Source organism: Polypterus senegalus, chromosome 3, assembly GCF_016835505.1.
Source record: "Polypterus senegalus isolate Bchr_013 chromosome 3, ASM1683550v1, whole genome shotgun sequence".
NCBI classification, from domain to species: Eukaryota; Metazoa; Chordata; class Cladistia; order Polypteriformes; family Polypteridae; genus Polypterus; species Polypterus senegalus.
Window position 1 is genome coordinate 233,071,848 of NC_053156.1, and position 5,953 is coordinate 233,077,800.

General features: G+C 35.5%; 1 protein-coding gene across 1 annotated transcript in view; it reads right to left on the reverse strand.

Moving 5' to 3' along the window:
* Nucleotides 1-5,586, reverse strand: part of tulp1a (TUB like protein 1a) — a 141,010-nt gene extending 135,424 nt beyond the window's left edge. Inside the window, exon 1 of the mRNA XM_039748752.1 lies at nt 5,573-5,586. The gene's annotated coding sequence lies outside the window, so the exon portion shown is untranslated. The remainder of the gene's footprint in view (nt 1-5,572) is intronic.
* Between the last annotated feature and the right edge of the window lie 367 nt (nt 5,587-5,953).

A 5,953-nucleotide genomic window follows, 5' to 3' on the forward strand; every position in this document is an offset into this window, starting at 1 on the left:
GTTTGTTCTGGGGTGTGCAATTGTTTTACTAACTCCAAGTTCTTCAGTGTTGGTTGGTCATTGCATTTTATTCTTTACATACACGATGTCCCCTGGTTGGGGAAAATTCTTAAGATTAACAGGTGGGGAATTTACTACACTTTATTTAAAGGACAATGCAAGCACACCCAGCTTTTGCATATATGGAAATATAATTTGATCAAAACCAGGAAAATTAGACTGCTGACCAAAAATAAAACACCTTTATATGCACTGTGTATTATCATATACCAATTCTTAACTTAATAACCTGTTCCACAATATATAATCAAAATATAAAAGCAAACTGTACTCTAGATAGAAGACCACCCATTATGAGAGATGACACAACAAAGCATCCTACAGCAAAAGACTCATTCTTACAATATGAGATGGCAGGCTAATTGTCTTGCACAAGAAGGATCACACAGCGAGTCAACAGTAGGATAGGAACCTTCCTTTCCACTTCACTACGCTTCCTGATAATCTTATTAGGACCTTAAGATCATCCACTGCCAACTTGTAAAATTTTACCTGACAATCAACTTACCTTACAAGCAGAACTTGCTTCCTAACATGTGCTACTATATCTGCAGTCTACAATAGTGGATAAAGCAGATTCAAAGCAACTTCACTAAAGATTCACCCATTGCCTTCACATACACTTACAAATGGTACACACCACTGGATGATACAATGGGGATTTTGGTAAATGCAAGTCCTGAAATGCAAGAAAATATCTGGAGAGCCACTGATATGAATAATGTAAAATAAGCTACAAAATTGGTCATCTGCTGTATTATCCAAGCTGCTGCATCTAAGATGAATTTACCATCAAGTTCTAAGCAGAACACCCAACAGAGAAATTACCGTTCAAAAGGACTGAACCAGTACAGTGCTTTAAGCTAATTTCTAACCATTCTAATATTACATAAAAAAAGTTTTAGAAAAATCCCTTATATTGCTTTGTTATTAATTTTGAGAAATTATATTTTGCCTAATAATAAAAAACATGCAAAGGAACTATCAGTATTGTGACACCAGTAATTCAAATTGTTTCAGAGTATAACAATGTTATACAGTATGTCTAATTTACTTCATCTATTTGAGATTTGTCACTACTTTCTGCACTTTAAAATTAAGGTGTGCTCTATTCTCTTCATTGTTGATGCTCGTCCTGTCAGCCTCAGCATGGAATTTCTGCATTCAGCACTACAGCCGTCTATTTTACAAGAAAACGTACATTTACCAGTAAATATTCATACTACTCATGAAATGTGAATCAGTCGTGAATCAGCACAGAGCAGATATATTGTTCAACGCAACCAGCATTCTGCATTGACATGTCACATTCATGAGCTGCACAGAAGACAACTTGAAAATCTTAAGTCACTTATGAACCAGCACTTAAAAATGAGCTGTGGCCCTCCATTTTTTAAAATAAGTTGTAACTCTCTTGAGTGAACTCGACCCTCCCTGTTTCTTTCTTTTTTTTTTTTTAATTGTATTGATTTTATTGTAATCATGCCATACAAATAGATCATTTTTTACAAAAGAATAGGATTGAAAACAAATCAACCCCTATCCCTGAGAAAGAGAGCATGGCCAACGGACTAAAACTTAAAAATAGAAAAAATGAATAAATTGATAAGTTTATTAGGCGGATAAAAATAAATGGAGAAGAAAAAGAAATGGGAAGAGAATCTGCTTCCTTGGTGCTTTAAGAGCTTATTCTAAAATATTATTGATTAGATCCTGCCAGGTTTTAAAAAAGTTCTGCACAGATCCTCTAAGTGAGAATTAGATTTTTTCCAATTTCAAATAGTATAAAACATCAGTTACCCACTGACTTAAAAGAGGAGAGTTAGGATTCTTCCAGTTTAGCAAAATAAGTTTGCGTGCCAATAATGTAGTGACGGTACACTTCAATTAGATTCAACCAGCTTCACAAGGAGAGTTTATTTAAAATTATAAGAGGAAATGCACTAAGAGCATATGTGGACATCACTCAGATTCAAAAATGGTCAGGATTTTCATATACAGTATATCATACACTTTTAATTTTAGTTTATCAAATAATTGTTACTGGCAGGCCCGTACAGAATAAATACTTACTAAAAACATTGTGACAACAATCTTTGACTGGCCATTTTAAATACTGATATACATTTTACCTATGAAACCTATCACTAAGGCAAATTACAAAACAAACACACTTTCTGAAAGTAGATAGAGCTAAATATTTAAAAAAAAACAGGAATCATCTGTCAGAAACATGCAAATAGGTTGTGCCTTCGCTTCCATTCACCTTAAAGGAGATAATCTGAAGTCTTCATCATAACTAATAATCAAAACTACTTCTGCAAAGACGGCTACTTTAGGGTGTGCTGCAAATCTACAGGTACGAGCTTGTGAATTGTTTAGTCATTGGCTGAAATGGTAAACATTTTTAACATGGTGATTTTTAGGCGGTTTGTCTCCTCTTCCAACTTCATTTCGATAGTAGAGTACCAGAAGATGTGGAAGCCAGTGTCACCACAGGATGAGGTAGTAGGTTGTATAGTTTGAAGGGAGGAATTCTATCCCATCTAGGTGATAACTATACAGTCTACTGCCTTCCTTGAGGGGCACACAGTCTGCCATACAAGCTCAGCAGGACCTCAAACAAAACATAACTGGAAACTTCCCAAATGGGTATGTGCATTAAAAGATGGCTGGACCATAGAAAATAATGACTAAGTCATCAATAGTATTGTCTAGAGGTGTGTAATGGTTTAATTCTTCTCTCATTATATTAAGGTGAATGTTATGATTTTTTTGTTGTAAAATCTTGCAGTAGAAAAGAACATAATGACCTCTCATATGTCAAATGACTTAAAAAAAATAAATAAATGATTTATAATACCAGTTTCTATCAGTGATTAATGCCAGAACTGAATAAATAAACATATAATAGGGAAAAGGCTACTTTAAACAAATTCCCCCAAATGATTTCTGGAAAGTGTAACCACACTGATTTTTAAAATTCTTATCTGGGCATTATCATATTTGTAGGAATGTGAATATAACCTTGTGTAAATGAGATACAGGAGAGAAGTAGAATGAAGAAATTACTGCAGTCATGATGCATGGTAATTTGTTCACTCTACACATATCAGATCAATGCGTCTGTGGGAAAGATAAAAGCTTGTCAGGATGGAAAATGGCCATTTTTATCAGCTGTGCTCTAGTCTAACATGACTCCAGAATTGTATCTTTTCATCTGAGCCACCATCTACATCTCTGCATTGCAGTGGAAAAAATACATCTCTGTTTCAGCTTCTCTAGGCATTGCTGTTGTATTAATACTTCCTGAAGAGAAGAGGGGATTCAAATGAAAACTATGTTATAGTACAAAATATGTTTATTGAAGTTTCAAGAATTTGGATGATTCTATAGTAATTTAAACAGAAAGATATCTAATTTACACCTTTTTTATTGATGATACGTAGTGTCATAACTTTCCCTACATGATGAAGCAGTGGTTAGAACTGCTACTTCCTTGCAGCTCCAAAGCCCTGACACAGTCACTAAAGGCCAAGGGCACCAAAGACCCGAATGAATTATGGATTTAAAGAATATTAAAATTGACAGTACAGTACATGTATGTGACTCAGGGCATAGAAAACTGGTATGACAGTAGTAGATTTTTATCTCCTACTCTGCCTAAGCATTGCAACATAATATTGTTACTCAACAAAAGAACCAAAATACATCACATGAACTTTCACATTACAGAATTTTAATTATTTAACTCTTTTTCTCTTCCATCAAGGGCCATGACTAGATTTATTTTATTAAACAAACAGTTTCAAAACAACCAACAGATGCTGAGAAAAGACACACTGATAGAACTGGATTTTTCAGCCTGAACAAACCAACACCTACTATTAGGCCAAAGAGAAAATTCAAAATATAAAAAATATTCATTCACCTCTACTTTTATAAACCAGCTGATTCAATTACAGGTTGCTGAATTGAGTTTTATCTTGGCATCATTAGCCAAAATGCAGTAAAGCACCATGGCTGGCATACCAGTTCATTACACATGAAAGGAATAAATCAAGGTTTAAAATAGGTTTTCTAACAACGGGACAGACTCATGAGTGGAATTTATTTAACAGCCATTTTCATTTAATCATTTGCATAGTGACAATCATCTTATGGTGCTTTACATGTATTAAGTTCTAAGAAGTGTTATATATATAAAACACATATATATATTTCTTAAATTTGATCAATCAGAATCAGGACTGCTTTGTCAGGAACACTGAATTTATTAAAAGCAAGTAACATTCCACACAAGCAAGTCAAACTTGACAAAACTAAGTTCAAAGCAAATCAACCCCCACCCATGAGAAAGAGAGCTAGACCAAGAGACAGACTAAAACTTTAAGTGTAGAAAAGAATTAAAAATAAAAAAGGGAAGGAAAGAGCTTGCAAAACTATTTGAGTGAATGCCAAATCCTACAATGGAATTTTGTTGTTTATAGTATTTTTATTTTAACTCAAAATTGTTAAATGTTTTATATTAATAAAATCTTATGAAGAAAAATGGATTTGGGGTGAGCAAATTTAATCTGCCTTTTAACATCATTGCTACTCTTGTGATAAACATTTTAATATTTGGGAGTCCAATGCTAATCAAACAGAAACATCTGCTTGTCCCATACTATGCCGAAATTTTTCAAATGTGCTACGTTTGCCCGTTAATTTAACTAGTGGACACACATTGGACCTGGCAAAGAGTGTGAATTAATTTGACCATTGTGTCTGCATTTCGGCTGGTAAAAGTCCCGTTCAGCATAACACAACGGTCCTACCTGCTACAAACACGAGGAAATAAAAGTGGCCCGATGTCATTTAAGAGCACAGAGTGCTCATTACTGCAGTTCATCCAGCAATGTATTTTGCCAGTTAAGTGTGTCCACACTGGCCTGAACAAGTTTCACTCCCAATCACAATATATAATCTAACTCTTTGGGATTACTAAACAGGTCTAATGATATAAATACATCTACATGTTTTGAAACGCGATCTCTTCCAGAACTTGTATTAGAGCGGAATAATTACGTAGTAAGCAGCCAGTTTCAGCCTCAGCGGAATGTAATAGATGGTTGAAATAATTAACATTGTACACGAAGACAACTCGAAAAAGGCAAGTAGCTGGTTAACAAACGCACTGCATTTGTGGCACATGCCATCGATTCTGGGAGTAACTCAAAAAGCAAACAGAAGTTAATTTACAGGCCATTACACAGGAAAGATGATCATGCAGAAGGCGCCGAAAATACGACACAGAGTCGTCACACAAGCTGTCATATGTAATGTTTATAAGCGCTGTTGCATTAGAAGCTTAACGTTTTTATGACAATTCCGTCCCTTCGGTATCATTCTGAGGATTTCAGATGCAAATTTAAGCAGTTACTCTTGTTTTCAATTTCCAGCTGTTAACATGGAAAAATTCACACTTTCAAATAGGCGCGCCAGCTCAAGTAAACGATGTGCCTCCTACCACGTCTACGTCCATCTCTAGCGCCTGCCGCCCACGTCTTATGCCTTTCTGCACATGCGCAACCGTAAAACACATCGCCTTTAAATGCGCATGTCTAGCTTCGCTTCTGGCGCCGAAGGTTTATTCTGCTCCACTTAATCGGTTGAATATAAAGTTGGAAGTGCTTTCGCCATAGCTTCTATCCGTTCAATTTGAGAGCTCAGTCTTTATTCGTGTTAGTGATGGAGGTGTTAGCGCAGAATCCTGGATTCGAAGTCAGGCTAGTCTTTTTAGCCTCGATTCCTTTCATTTTTTTTTCTCTCTCTCATTTTCACAATATTCTGCGTTTATTTGTGCGTTTGTTGCCCCCTACTGTTAAACTTCGCGATCGCTGCCATGATA